We start from the raw sequence: 16,059 nt of genomic DNA on the forward strand, positions 1-16,059 counted from the left end.
CCAACCCCAGCAACCCTCCTGCAGAAAACCTGATACACATCCCCAAAACCCTTAAACCTCCCAAATCCTCTCCAAAACCCAACACAAGCCCCTGGCCAAGCCATCCATCCCCACTACCCCCAGAAAGCCACATCACCCAGCATCACACAGAAGAGTCCCTCCATGGGAAACATGGTGGAGGGAGAGATGTTTTATCTTGGCCTACATCTGCCCCTAATAAGGCAGGTTTATTTTTAGTGGAGGTGAAAGCCGGAGCCACCAGCTCAAGAGCTTTTTCCACTCACATCTGCACTTGTACAATTTGGGTTTCCTGTCGTGGTTTCGGTGCTTTTCAAACCTGCCCAAATTGTTATTTTCTTTGCTCGGCAAAGAGCCCCACAGATCGCTCCCTCTGTATCCTCAGTGAATATATCTTGCCAGCATCCCCTGCCCAACCTCCCCTCTCTAACCTCTCCATTCATCTGGCCCCTGACATGCTGATATCTTGGAATAGGATCCAAACCTCCCCATGGGGCTGGGATGCTGGTGAAAGTTTGGACTGGACCAAATCATTCCTGTCCTGGATTGTGCCTTTCCAGCCCCAGTGTGTAATGACAAGCCACTCTTCCGACCCTGAGTAGGGAAACTGAGGCAGGGATGGTGTCAGTGCTGTAATTTTTGGGATACAGGCCCCCCAGCTTGTTCACCTCCAGGGGCCCTTGGGTTGTGTGGCCATGCTGGGTTTAAGCAGGAGTGGGAAGCAAAGCACGACGGATGGGTTGGGGGGGGCATGAGGGTTGTGCTCTCCCTCTGCTTGGAGCCCACCCCATGGGGATGAGCCCAACTCATCCCAGGTGCACCAGGGAATTAGGTAGGTCAAGCTTGGCACAGGCGCTGGGGGAAGACACCTGGATGTCCCCCACAACTTCCTCTGACACACAGTTTCCATTCACCCGGAGCAGATGCCACGTGAGGGGCAGTGGCAGGAGGGGCTCTTTCATCTCCTCTCCTCAAGCCACATCCCTGCAGGAAAGGGAGGACATGGGGGTGTCAGTGCTCCTCCAAACACACTGGAGCTGTGGCCACACAATCCAAGGACTCCTGGGAAGTGGCCAGACTGGGGGTCCCCATTCCCAAACCCCATTGCTGAGACTTTCCCTGCCTCAGTTTCCCCACTCAGAGGGAAAAAGCAGCTTCTACCCCTCTTGTTGCCAGAATCCAGGTCTGGAATGCTGTGGTCCAGCCCCAATATCCACTGTTTTCTCTACCCTTTGGCCCCTCTCCTTATCCCATCCCCTAACTCCAGCAACTGGGGAGAGGGGTGTAGGCATCCTGGGGCACAGTTCACAAAGCCTTGCATCTGGGCACACCCATCCCGGTCATTCCCTGCCATGAAACCCCACTGTGGTTGCCCTGTCCAGCACAATTCCTTGGGATGAACAAGGATGTTGGGGTGCAAGGCTGAAGGCAAGGGTTCCTTGTCCCCTGTCCCCAGCTCCCTCTACAGAGCCAGCTGTCACACCAGCTGTGGGGCCAGGTGCTGGAAGCCAACTTGCACTCACTGCTTTTAGTTAATTTTTTTCTCTCTGTTCACCCAGGGAACTTTACTTTCTACAAAAATGTCCCAGCGTGTCCCCACTGTGGGGGTGAGGAAAAGTCCCATGCTGGGCTCGGTCCCTGCGACACGGAGGCGTGATGGCACCCTCTGTGTTGGGGAGTTGGGGGAACATCCAGCAGGGATGTGAGAGCTCCAGATCAAGGCCTGTAGTGCCTGTGGATGCAGATATAGGTATGTATGAAAGCCATACGGCCCCATGCACGTACGTAGGTGTGTGTAGGTGACCTGCACGTCCCTGAGCGCCCCTACGCTCGCCACTTCTGTACCCCTGTGCCACCCCCACCTGGACGGGCATGTGCTACGTTTTGCGTGCGCACCTAGGTACCGTATGTGCAGCACGTACCGTAAGTACCGTATAGGCGCGCATCTCCGCGCCGCTGCGGCTCAGCACTGCCACCCGGTGGGGGAACGCGGAACTACAGCCTGCTCCTGACGGCGCCCACGGACACGCGGAGACACAACGCGTGGGGACAGACACACGGACACACAAACGCGTGGGGACAGACACACGGACACACAAACGCGTGGGGACAGACACCAGACACACGGACACACAAACGCGTGGGGACAGACACACGGACACACAAACGCGTGGGGACAGACACACGGACACACAAACGCGTGGGGACAGACACACGGACACACAACGCGTGGGGACAGACACACGGACACACAACGCGTGGGGACAGACACACGGACCTGCCCCTGGGGGCACAGCTCTGCGCCCCCCCACCTCTACCGACTGCGGCCCCACGAGTCTGCCCCCACAATAACCAGCAACCCCAGAGGCCTCATGGACTGCCCAGTCCTCCCCTATCACCCAGTGAGCCTTAACCCCCAGTATCCTCCCGTGGGGCAGACCACAGGCCAACCTCTCCCAGAGAGTTCTTTTACCAGGTCACTCTGCTCCAGTCTTTTCTGAGAGCACTTCTGCTCCTTAGAGCCTCCTCCATGCACCGTCTCCAAAGCATTGGTCATCTCTTTGGACATCCTTTAGGTCTTTGCCATTTTACTTTTGGCCAGGAACGTTTTTATCATCCTTGAGTAAGGCTGTTTATATCATAATGTGTTGTTTGTGTTTAGTGTCCTCTCATTTGTCCTGTCCTCTGTCATGAGGGTCTACACGTATTTATCCCAGAGCTGTTCTGCCCACAGACCCCTGAACACAAACACCAGCCCGTTTCCCTGCGAAGGAAAACTCACCAGTCCAGGTTCCTGATGTCAGTTTGTAGGGCTCCCCTGGGACTGTCAGGGCAGCACAAGTTTGAGGTGGGGGCAGCTGTGGTCTGGGACACATCCTTCGATGTTCGGATTTTTTGCAATCAGCTGCCGGCTCAGAGCCACAGGGCCCTGGGCACAAACACAGGCCCTTTTTCCTGGGAAAGAAAACTCGCGAGTCCAGGTCCCTGATGTCATTTTGCGAGTTGTGCTTGGGATTTTCAAGGCAACCCATGGTAGGAGTGGGGTCAGCTTGGGTCTGGGACACATCCTTCACCGTTCAGAATTTCAGGGGGTGGCCCTTCTCTCATGGCCCCTTGCTCATGGACTCTATTGCTGGTCCTTTTCTCTTTGAAACATGGCTCACCCTCCCCACTTCCTGATGTCAGCTTCGAGGAGGTGCTTGTTCCTTCCAGGGCAGGCAGAATTCTTGCTGGCAGCAATTTTGCTCCAGGATAAATCCTGTGCCATTCAGAACGAGAAGATATAGAAAGTCACTTGGGGCCACAGGCCCTGTGACCCGACCTCTGCCCTTTTTCCCTGTAAAACCAACCTCACCCTCCCTGTGTGTCTATGTCTGTTCACTGGAGGCATGCTGCTCTCCAAGGGCAGCGAGAGTTCCTGGCGTTGGCAGCTGTGGTCTGTGAGAAATCGTTCACTGTTTGCAATTTTGGAAGCACAATTCCTGTTTGGCCAGGGGAAAGACTGTTAATTATCTTGGAAATGAAAGTCTGGCACCCCGTTGTTTGAGGGTCTGACAAAGGGCTGTGTAGGGGAGGGAACACCCCCATTCCCCACTCCTGGGTGTAGCAGCTCCCCGTGTGACCAGCTGCTTTCAGTGCAGCTACCTGGGCACACCTGCACAGGGAGCTGCTAGTCCAGAGGGGCTAACAGGGATATCCCAAGTGTCCCTCCAGGAACTATGGTTGGAACATCCAGCAGGGACTGGGGGGCAGCCGGACCCACCTGGGCACGGAGCATCCCTTTGAGAAAATGCCAAGGGAAGAGCCCTATTGCCAAGGGGCAGCACCTGAGCAGGCTGGGCAGCACGTGGGGTTCCACGGGAGAGCTTTCAACTTTCCCCTTTTATTGTGCCAGTCCCTCCCTAGAACCCCCAGACCTTCCCCAGCACTCCCAGAAAAGAAGGGGGTTATGAAGAGAGAAGGGGTCTAAATTATGGGAAAAGGCTTCCTTTTCCATTATTTCTTGTGTTCAAAGCGTGAGGGAATCCACTTCCCCTCCAATTTTAATGGTCTCAGTTGAGAGTCCCTGCCTTTTCTATGCTGTTAGGGGTGTCAATTGACAGGGAATCCCCATTTTCCATTATTTTCCAGTTTAAATAGAAGGGGAAACCTTGACAATGTTTTTTATGGGTTTGAATTAAGGGTAACCCTTGTTGTTGTCCTAAGGCTTAAATTGAGGGGGAAGCCCAGCTATCCCTCTTTCTTAAGGGTTTGGTTTGAGGGGAAAATCCCTCTGTCTTCATCACTGGAGAGACTTAAAGTGAGGAAAACCTCTCTTTTCCCAATGTTCTAGGGGATTAAACTAAAGGGCAGAAGCCATTTATTTGCCATTGTATCCATTTCAGTGGAGGTAACTTCCCTATTTCCTCGTTTTAAGGGATTCACTTGAAGGAGGCTCTTCTGAAATGCTTTTTCAGCATTTTAAGGGTTTAAAACTACCTTTCAGGGCACTTCTTTCTGTGCCCTAGGACTAAATATCTCAGCAAGCCTAGCATGTACTTAACCTTTATGCTGCCCAGGAGCCTATTTTTTTCTTATTTTTATTTATAATGTAGTTAGTCCTAATTAGTAGCCCCAAGGAGACTTATATTGTTCATATAATTAGCATTCTTCTCCACCCTTAGTCTCATGTCGAGTACTACTTAGTAGTCACTGAGGAATAATTATATAAGTTAACAGCAAATTACTCAACATATCTAGATATGCTGCCTAAAAACAAAGATAGAATATAAATAACACCATACATCAATCTACATTTTAAATGTAAATTTGAATATAAATGCGAAAAATAGAGATAAATTTAAACGCAGTTTAAAAGAAAAGGGGTTTTTAAAAAGATTTTTACTTGGATAGAGGCAGGGGTTTATTTTAAGCAATATAAACCTTTTAGAAATAGAAATCTAACAAAAGAAACATGCGGTGGCGGGCGGCAGTGCTGCCGCCTTGTGGGCAGAGCGCGGTACTGCAGCCCGCCGCCCGCCGCCGCCATCTTGGGAGTGGCGTGTCGCGGACTCGCTTGACCTTCTCGAGAGGGCACAAAAAAGAGGACGTTGAATTTCGAGGAGCCGTGTCTGTTTTCTACACTGCCTGAATTGTCCCCAACGCCGCCGCCCCCCAACGGGATTTTCCGCGGCGGTTCCGGTGCCGCGCACACGGGCTGTGGGGTCAGCAGCACCACGAGCATGCGGGTTTTTGGCGGGAGCCGACAGGCATCGGCGTAATGCGCCTCTCTCCATCAAGGTCCCCACGGGCCGCCATCTTGCGAGTCCTTGGTGGCGGACTCACTTGAAAAGTGCTGCCGCCTTGTGGGCAGAGGGCGGTACTGCAGCCCCCCAGCCAGCGCCCTGCCCCTCGCCGCCGGTGCCGGTTTGAGGCATTATGGGTTTATTGAGGTAGGAATAAGTATTTTGTTGTTGTTAATTTAAGGTGGGGTTTTTTTTTGCTTTTTGTCGTTTGATGTATTTGGTTTGTAGAGCAGGAACTGTAGACAGGATCCTGCAGAAGTAGTATGGAACTTGTCCTCCTAAAACCCGCCCGGCTTCCAAGGACTTTTAGCCCATGGTCTTCCTTAGCAGCACATGGTTCCCCTACGCTTGAGAGCCGGAGCGCTTACTTTTCTCTCCGCCTTTGCTGACAGGTCCTGCTGAAGCTGAGGACAAAGCCCTACCCCTACACGGACGAGGCAGCAGACCTGGTTCAGGAAGCCGGCGTGCTCCAGGTTGCTCCAGGACTCTGATAACATCAGCATCCCCATCTCTCACATTGATGGTATGTGGTAACCCCTTAAGAACAGAATTCCAGGACTTGGGGCTACCTTTTCTAACCCTAAGCAGCAACCTGGGGATGGATAACTCTAGAAATCCTGTAATGTAAGGACCTCCAGGATTCAGCCCTCCATGTGTCCTTGGTAGCAGAAGTTGGAATTGCAGAGTTGCCACTTTACCCCCAAACGTAATTTTTGATGTGGGTGTGCCACTTTAACAGTATTTGAAATCTCTCTTTGTGCTCTTGCAGCAGCATTTTTGAACTACAATGGAAATTTAGTCCTTCTGCCTGGAGCTGTTCATAGAATCGTGGAATCCCTGAAGGGTTTGGATGGGAAGGCACCTTTTTTTAAAGCTCGTCCCGTTCCACCCCCTGCCATGGGCAGGGACACCTTCCACCATCCCAGGGTGCTCTAAGCCCTGTCCAGCCTGGCCTTGGACACTTCCAGGGATCTGGGGGCAGCCACAGCTGCTCTGGGCAACCTGTGCTGGACAGCAGCATTGAAAGGCGGAGTGAAGTACAGCTGTGATTTTTGTGCTGCCCTTAACATTGTATTGCCTGACAAATGTGCTGTTGGGTTTTTTGGGGTTCTTTTTGTTTTGGTTTGTTTTTTTTTTTCCAGTGGTTTGGGTTTTTTTGTTGTTTGTTGTTTGTTTTTGTTTTTTTTTTTTGGGACTAAAAAGATACCTTGTGTTCCTGGAATGTTGCATTCTACCTCTGTTGTTTTCCCAGTTAGTCTGGATCCTCTGCTTACATTTTTTCCGTCACTTATTAGATGTCGTGGATATGCTGGCTGTTCTGATGGAGGGCAGTGATGGCTTAGATGAAGAAATTGGGTTCTCTTTAAATGAAGATGTGCTTATCCAAACATTTCCCTTCAGTGCTGTTGTCCCTGCTGCATTAGAAGCCAGGAATATGCTGTTGCTTCAGTCTGAAAACAGAACAGGTACAGGGTATTTTTATGTTTTATGCGTCATTTCTAGCAGTGGAGTGAAAGTGGCATAATTTCTACCCTCTTGTAATAATTTTTTACCATTTATCATTTTTTACCTTGAGGCATTTTATTATCTTCCCTGCAAGCAGAAGGAGGTGCAGATTCATGGTGTTTTGTGCTCAAGAGGGGCATTGAAGCTCTGTAGGTGCTTCTGCCCTTTTTCCCTGGCCCTAAAGAGAAGGGACGCTGTCCCTGCGTGGACAGTCTTGGTCTGGAAGTAGTTGGCTTCAGTAACGCAGTGTTTTAAGGGCAGAGCTTGTAATTCATGCTGTAAGATTGAAAACTCTTTTCCATGGACAGAGATCACAGCCAGTGTCTCTGGGGGCTCTGTCCAGGGGGGTTCCTGACCCCTGCCAGGGTCCCAGACCTGCTAGGGCAGCCAGAGGGAAGCCCTGGATTCCCACACTCTGCTAGTCTTGTTCTCAAACATCGACTAAGATGAGCCAGCCACGTGGCAGGCAGCCAGAAGGGCAGCTCCCAGTGCTGCAAACCTTATAAAAATTTTAAAGTGGTTGTTTTTCACACTACTGCACAGGTCCACAAGCATGCTGCTGCTCCACTGGGCTGGCAGTGTCCTGCAGTCCCCAGCACATGACAGCTCCTGGGCTGCAGGTCAGCTCTGAACACTGAGGGCACGACAAAACCCCATTATTGATCCTAAGCAATTCAGACATACTTCCTGGCTGCCACGGCACTTTCTAGCAGGAGTAATGTTACCTTCATCAATAATTTAACTCAGTGGCTCTTCCCTCATAAGAAACCAATACATTATGTTGAAAAATTACACAGTAATCTTATTTTTAATGCAGAAAGAAATCAGCAGTGATTATAAATAGGAAAAAAACACATTAAAGTACCAATAACTCTCAGAAATTCTCATGAAACAATAGCATCTAAGTAACATGGAGAGGAAGAGGGTCAGAGAATATGCCACAGATGAGAAAGCAATCAGGAAATAGTGCAGACAAACCTTTTAAAAATTAACTTCCATGTTGTCCATATGCTGCATTATTTAACATAGTATGGTTACAGTACACTTTCATTTATCCAAGTTGTCATCTTAGAACCAACTTCCTATGGCTCTGGAGATGTCTGGGACACAGGAACATTGAGGAAAACATCCAGTTAAAGTTGCTGTTTGAGGACTGAGACATGAGAGTTGGGTGTTTTCGAGGTAAGTAGTCATCAGGGCTTTAATAAAAAAAAAAGCAGAGGACTCCACTATGTTATCTTCAAACAGGCTTCAAACCTGCTGTAAGTATTGTAGCCTCTGGTCTGTTCTTTCCTTACATCTTTAACAAGACCTTTTGTTTTCATTTTTCATCAAACACTACTGCCTGTGACTTTGTCATTTCACTGCCCCTGCACAAGGCAAATCAAACCCTCTGCCAAACCAGGCCACATCAAAAGTCACTTCTCTTGTGGATTCCCTATTCTCTGCTGCACAGTCACCTTTCTTGCTGTCAGCCCTTCCAATGTCCCTCTGTTTCCTGAGCCAGCTCCTAATGTTCCTTTAGCTTGTAGGCCTGTAACTTCATTGTTATTTGTTGAAATAACAATGTTATTTGTTGAACCACTTATTTGACTAATGTGACCTCAATGTTCCCTTAGTCCCTAGCACCACGACACTGACACTGGAGATGTGTTACATATCCCAGCATCAGTGGCTTCCTCACACCAGGTAGCTGCTGTAATGTGCTTTCTAGTGTCCTCATTTCAAACTAGGATTTCAGCTCTTCTCTTCTGGCATCTGTGAGGAAGAATGAGACACTTCAGGGGCTAATGGGCCTTAAATGTGAAGCATGACAGCTCCTGTAACTCAGGATTCTGTTATCCAAGAGCCTCACGTGACTGTCTACATTCCACTGGCCATCATGCAGGGCTACTCCTAAATCAAATAAGATTTTTAAATCCTAGTGGCTGACTTTGAGCTACAATCACATAAGCTTGTCCTCAGCATTGATCCCTCACACTTGCTCTGCCTAAAGCAGACCCAACAATTTCTGCAGCATAAGCAGCAAGAGATTTCCTCCCTGCAGCCACCCTTTCATTCCTCAGTGCAGGAAATCATAAACACTCCTCTATCTCCCAGCCCCTGCCAGCATTCCACCACAGCACAGCAACATCAACACCCCAGGGCGACTGACACGTACCTGCCTGGGATAAACATAAGGGGTGGAAATGCCTTGGGAATAGAAGATAAAAGCCCTCCCACTGCCCACCAAGACTGGCATAAAAGGTGAAGAATGTGTGCCCTGTGGAGAGCACTCTGCTGGTGGCCCAGCACATTTTAGAGGGCTCTGGAGGGCTGCACGTGCCATGTTTGCACACCCCATCCTGGCACCTCCTGTCTCACTCTGCTTGTAGGTCAGCCTGGATCCAAGTGCCACTTCCAAGTGAGTTTGTCTCCCCTCCCATACATAACCCTCCTCCTCTGGATGCAGTAACCCTGTGCTATTTGATTCCTGACTTGTGGGCACCTCCCAGAGCAGCCCAGGAACTGCTGAAAGGTCTCTGCAGTGGCAGCTTGGTCATTGTCCTCCCATCACACCCCTGCAGGCACCAGAGCCAGAATTTCCCCATTCCTCGTTGGAACCAGGCAGCAGAGCACTCCAGACCCAAGCATCCCTGACCCAGTGGGACACAGACATGGGGACAGGTCTCTGCACATATCCCTGTCCTGGCAAGAGACAGACAAACTCTTGCTCACAGCACAAAGCCAGTCTGAAGTCCTGAAGCCCATGGCCAGAGCAATGACCAAGAACAAGCTGGCACAGGACTAGCAGAGGTGACAGGAACACCTGAGCTGTCCAAGACAGTGACAGCAAAGGCCTCCTTTGCCCAAGTGCAGCTGGCAGCCTCTCCCTGAGGCACACAGCAGCTACAGGGCAGGGAACAGCTTCTTCATGTTCCATCTGCAGCTAATTCTGCTGATTCCTGCTTTCCCCATCAATTCCTACACCTTTCCCATGGTTTGCCAACCTGCCATCTCAGGAGCAGCACGTGGGAGGGCACAGCTCCATGGGACAGGGCTCCTCAGCCTTCCTGTGCAGCTCCTGCACTCCCTTGGCCACAGTCCCAGTTTGCTCCCACTGCAGGCACAGCTCAGGCAGAGCCTTCCTTATCTGCTGCTTAACATGGGCCACCTGAACCTTTCCATGAGCTCCTCAGAATGCTCCCAAGGATTTCTGTAAACCTGAGATCGGGCAGATGTGCCAGTGCAAAGATAGCTGTAGCAGGAGCCTTGTGGGCAAATGCATTTCATAATAGTTTTCAGAAGTGCCTTTTTAGAAGGTGTCACATTCCAGACCCAGGATGGTGCAAAATCACTCTGTGAAGGGACCATCCTTTCACTCAGCACATTTGCATTTGTCCTACTTCTATTCCTGTAGACCTAAAACTCATCAAATTCCTCCTCTCTGATATGCAGTACCACCCTCCCCAGGATGCTATACCACAGTATTTCAGCAGAATATGTCAGGACTACACAGAAAATATTTTAAGATCCTACCCTGCGTCAGGAACTCCCCCAAACTCACGTCTGTTCTGATTTCACTTTACCCCAAATCACCTGGACAATCAAAACAAGAGACCAAATATGAACACGAAAAACACCTGTTTTATTTTACAGCTTCTCTGTACATTTTTTTTTTTAAAGTAAGATAAAATTGCAACAAAACCCAAAACTTCAGTTTCTTACGCCTTCAATGAGCAGTGACCAGCTAGTGCTGCCTACAGCTGGCACAGCCCAGCAGGCAGTCTGAGCTCTGTCTCACCCCTGATATGTATTTATCATGAAACTTCAGAAATCACTGACAGCAGAGCAAAAAGCTGCAGCTGCAGTGGCTTGTGCTGAATTGCACAACCTTTGAGCAGTTGAACAGGTGGGTTAGTGGTCACCACAAGCTGTGAGGACCCAGGGATCCTTGCAGGAAGTGTTGTAGATCCTGAGAGCCCCCAAGAACACAGATGGCCAGTGGTGTCCTGTCCCCTGCCTCCAGAGCAGCAACGGGACAGGGCTCATGCCCTCTCCAGGACAGAGCCCCTAGTCACTGGTCTAGCTTAGTGCAAGGGTGGCATTAGGTCACTTCCTGATGGCTCCTCACAGCAGCCACCCTGCACAGTGTCAGGAGCTGCAGGCTGCAGAGGTTTTTCTGGATGTGTGTCCTAGGGAGCTTGTAAAGTCATTCCCCTCACTAGGAGCAATCATTGAAGATTTCTAACCAGCCAAGACTGGTGGATTTCTCTAGCCCCACTGTTTTGGGTAAATGGTATTTGCCACAGCTGGACAACATCTGTGACATGTGATGGCTGCACCAGTCCTGCACAGTTCTTACAGGGATAACAAACATGGGACTCAGGCTGTTGTGTCCAGCCTACTCCATTCCTCTCCTCCCCACAGAAGTGTTCAGTGGAAATGCCTGGGAAGGCAGCAACAACCCCGGCTGCTGCTGACTGAGGCAGTCCTCAGGAATGGCACCACCAGGACATGTCTCTGCTCCACACAAACCTCCCAAAGCAGGAGTGCGACCTCCTCCAAGCCTGTAACCAAAAGGCCTGGGGCAGCACAGGGCTGGAGCTCCTCTGCCCTGGAGAGCCAGGAGAGCAGGAGCAGGGGTCCTGGGCTCGTATACCAGGGAGATGCCAAGGCCATGCTTCAATGAAACATCTCTGAGGGGACACACAGATCCAGAGTATACCTCTTGTACTATTAAAGGTTTCTGAATGTGCCAAGCAATAAGATCCCAGGTGAAAAACCTTCCCATGCTTCTACAAATAAAAGGACAGCTAGAGCATCCAGCCCACCGAGTCACAGAAAACTAAAGCACAGTTGAGCTGTAGTTCAACACACTGGGAGAGGAGATCCTTGCCTGCAGGGCCTGGCTTGGGCAGCTCTCCAGGCACAGCCTCCAGCTGGGCTTTGCCTGGAACAGGGGCCTCCCTGCCTTTAGCACATCAAACCTACATATTAATACATTCATCCCTGTCTGGGCAGATCCCACAGCAGCCACTCAGCCTGCTGCAGCCAGAGGCCATACTTTCATCCTCTGGGAAAACACTTATTATTGCTAATAAGCAATTAATAAAGGAAAAAACCATAGCAGCAGCACCAGCAGGAATTTACTCTGTGGCTGGGAAGCAGCTCCCCTGCATGCCAACCCCCCACAGCAGCAGGGACAGGTACACAGGGTACATGAAACCATTCCCACATTGCACAAGGAAGATGAGAGCAATTGCATACTGAAATAATGAATCCCCAATTATTTTAATGCCCTCAAGGGGCCTCAGGATCTCAAATCTGATTAGAGACACTTGCTGCCCCACAGGAGGTGGCTCCAGTTTGCACAGGGGTGCAAGGAGCCAGGAAATTCCCAGACAGGAGGTTCCCAAAGCAAAAGGCAGGCAGAGCTACAGGTTCCCAGCCAAGGCAGCCAGGGCACAGATTTCACAGAATTTCTGTGTGAAGATCTCCCTTGAAGGCTCTGAAAGGTTTGGTGTAGGAGGGAGCTCAGTGACAGAACTCAGATGTGGGAGGCAATGACAGCAGCCGTGGCAGACAGATAATGAGGCAGATCATCATAGCAGACCATACTCAGGTAGAAGAGCTGTCACATGGGTGTTTCCCAGAGGGGGTGATGAGAGTTCACTGAAGTTCAGGACCACATCTGAGCAGGACCCAGTGACACCCAGCTCCACCCAGGTAAGGGGAAGCCATGGAGGAAGGGTGCAGGCTGTGTGCCAAGGCAGGGCAAAGCCTGGAAAGCAGATGTGGTCCCACTTCCCCCCTGCATCACAGCATGTGCCCTAGGATGCCATGTCCTTGCTTTTGCTGCTTTATGCATTTGTCCTAAAAATGCACAACACACTCCAAATCTCCAAAAGCCTTCCTCATACAGGAGAGCCCCAGAGCTCCTGTACCACACACAATCAGTTTGGGTTGGGTTGGAAAGGACCTTAAAGATCATCTCATTCCACCTCCTTCCATGGGCAGGGACACCTTTCACTGTCCCAGGGTGCTCCAAGCTGTGTCCAGCCTGGCCTTGAGCTTGGATGGAGCAGCCACAGCTTCTCTGGGCACCCTGTGCCAGGGCCTTCCCACCATGACAGTGAAAATTTAAATTTTTCTCTCCAATAGTCCACCTAACCCTGCCTCTAGCAATGGGAAGCCATTCCCCCTCATCCTGTCCCTCGAGACCCTTGTCCAAAGTCCTTCTCAGCTCTCCTGGAGCCTCTTTAGGCCCTGGAAGGGGCTCTAAGGTCTCCCTGGAGCCTTCTCCAGGCTGATCAGCCCCAGCTCTTCCAGCCTGTCTCCACAGCCCTCAGAGCATCCCTGTGGCCTCCTCTGTGTTCCCTCCTCACCCAACCCAGCCCATCTCTGGAGACAGTCCCCAAGGGATGGGTAGAGGGGTCTCTAGTAACTACTAAAACCTCAGGTGTGTAAAGCTCTGGGGAGGTCATGACCAAAGAGATTTTATTACTTTCCATGATTTGAAAGACTCTGTAGGAAATCCATTTCATCATAAAGCAAAAAGAAGCTGCACAGAGAGAAAATACAGGAAAAAGCATCAGAAGTCAAAAGTGCAAACAGTAAAGTCTAAGGCAGAAACCAAGCATAAATTTTTGGAGCACTGGGAGTGATCACAAGGCACATGTTTAAATTAGATCACAGCTGATTCATGACATTATCAACACAAAAATAATCATTGTCACCTGCTGTCCTTTAGTTTAACATATTTACATCAGTTGCAGGTGGGTCAGGTTCCTCCAAGCCACCCATGCCAAAGGAAACTTTGTATTTTCCTGGTACATCCCCAGGTCACAAAGGGACAAGAAGCTAATTTGTAGTGATCCTGGCTGGATGTGCTTTCCAGGCACATCTTCACACCCCAAAATCATCAGCACCGCCATGGCCAACTCGCAGTGACCCAGGCTGCCAGCAGCATTGGCTCCTGCAGAGTCTGACCTGTGGGGTTCAGAGCAGCAGAGCTCAGGAGAAAGGATTAGTAACAAATTTATACTGCAGAGTTGTCCAATTCCATTCCAAAGCCCATCTTGGATGAAGGGCAGGCCCAGGAATGCAAAAATCACCAAAATTATCACCAAGGCTGCTGCAGTTGTCTGGAAACATTTGTTTCTGGAGCTGCAGGTCTGTTTCCCAGTACTGTCCTGTCTCTGTGATGTCCCCATTCCCAATGCTGCAGCCCAGGCTACATCTGCCACTGCAGATGACAGCACCAACATTTGCACACTATTTTCCAATTCAGTCTACTGCCAAATTTTTCTGATTTCCTTATAAAAATAAAATTCAAATATTGGCCTTTGGTTGTTTTCTCAGTTAACAAACAAAATTATGAGTCAATGAGTGCACAGGCTAGCCTGCATTTCTTTAAGCATATCTCTAATGTACCTGCCTCATCCAAGGGCATTTCAGATAACCAAAATATTAAAAAAACAAAAAACAAAACAAAAAAAAAAAAATCTTATTTTTAATTTGAACTCCAGCAGGTGGCAATAAAATCACCTGTAAAGAGCTGCCTGTTCATTTTTAAAATGCGAGAACTGCATGCCATGAAGAATTTTGTCTACGGCTGATCAAGTTAAATTGTCGGGGGCAAAAAAAAAGATAAAATGCTGACAATGTAACTCTGTTCTAGCTCTCCTGGAGCCCCTTTAGGCACTGGAAAGGGCTCTGAGGTCTCCCCCAAACCTTCTCCAGGTGAACACCCCCAGCTCTCCCAGCCTGGCTCCAGAACAGAGGGGTCTGAGCTCTCAGAGCATCTCCATGGCCTCTTCTGGACTCTGTCCAGCAGCTCCTTGTCCTCCTTGTGCTGGGACCTCACAGAGGGGGATGCAGCACTGCAGGTGGGGTCTCACACAAATACAACTTACACACAAGATTCATTTCCAATTCACAGGTGCCTTTGGAAAAAACAGTAATTCACACAATCAAACACAAACATAAAGCAAGTTTATTCCTGTTCTGGTGGACTCGCAGGGCTGGGGATGGCTCCTCATCTGTAGCCAATGATTCCTTCAGGCCAGTCCTAGCTGAAAAGTGTCTCTTCTCTCCCCATGAAAGTTATTTGCTTGGTTATTCACAGGATAAACTTTTTCCGTAACAGGAGACATTCACTGAATTTTGATTGAATGCAACATCACACCACCCTGCTCCCAGGGAGCAAGCTGCCTGCCAGCAGGCCACACCAGGGCCTGTGCTCAGGGACTGCCACCACAATGTGCCAAAATGAGACATTCCAGATGATTTTGTTTCTTTGAGGAGGGTTAGAGCTGAATCAAACATCAAAACTTTTGGATTTTAAGTTGCCAAAGATGTTTGGGTTTGGGTGTTTTTTTAAGTTGCCAAACAGATTTCTTATAGGATTAACTCTAATTCTGTTTTCATGGCCAAGTCTCCAAAATAACCCTATGCCAGCTTCTTAATTTACACTTCTGTAGTAGCTGTTGTTAGGAAACTGTACATTCCTGCTATTCAGCAAGATCACTACAATGCTGCATGTAAAAAGGATTAAGCTAGGAAAAAAGAGTGTCTTTCTGAGGGATTCTGGTAATGTCTGCCCAGCTGAACAGAAAAACAAAGCCAAACTGACCTCCACGACATGCCAGAACACTGCTATAGAAAAAAAGAGATTTTGAAGTCAATATGCTCATGCACACAAATTTTCACCTCTTGAAACCAGATCTGCATGGGCACACAGGCTACCTTCCATCCTCCCTGTAAAGAACCAAATGGAGGAATATTGAAAACACACCATTGGGTGCATTCTACTCTCTTCTCAGTCCTCCTCTGAAATACAAGCTAGCAAGCCAGGATGAAGCCAAACTCTTGGTATTCATGTAAGCACAAGGTAGTTCACCTTCATGTGGCTGAAGTTGCCCCACAGGACTTGGCACTTCACAGGAACAAAAGCCCAAAATCACAACTTCCCATTTGTTTCACCATCATCTCCCAAGCCAACATACAGAATTAATTTTTCTTCATGAGAAATGTCTTTGATTTTACTTACAATGGTTTTCTGTCTGATCTTAAACATCCAAGATAATACTCAAAACAGAGAAACTACTAGCAAAGGTCTTGTGTGGATACAGCAGCTTCAAATAAGGTTTTTCTTCAAAGGAAGCAGTTATGAGTTTCTCTTCTCCTCCCTGCATGATCCAAAGAAAACATCAGAAGGATGTACCTAACACATGGGAACTTGGACCCTTGGAAATTATTCACAAAG

At 49.2% G+C, this 16,059-nt stretch overlaps 1 long non-coding RNA gene across 1 annotated transcript; it reads left to right on the forward strand.

The window, feature by feature from the left end:
* Positions 1–4,231: 4,231 nt before the first annotated feature.
* Positions 4,232–8,076, forward strand: LOC121471042 (uncharacterized). Its single transcript, XR_012051815.1, has 4 exons — positions 4,232–5,450; positions 5,696–5,826; positions 6,599–6,769; positions 7,882–8,076. It is a non-coding gene; the product is annotated as an uncharacterized lncRNA (long non-coding RNA).
* Positions 8,077–16,059: the final 7,983 nt, after the last annotated feature.

Source organism: Taeniopygia guttata, chromosome 23 (assembly GCF_048771995.1).
Source record: "Taeniopygia guttata chromosome 23, bTaeGut7.mat, whole genome shotgun sequence".
Classification (NCBI taxonomy): domain Eukaryota; kingdom Metazoa; phylum Chordata; class Aves; order Passeriformes; family Estrildidae; genus Taeniopygia; species Taeniopygia guttata.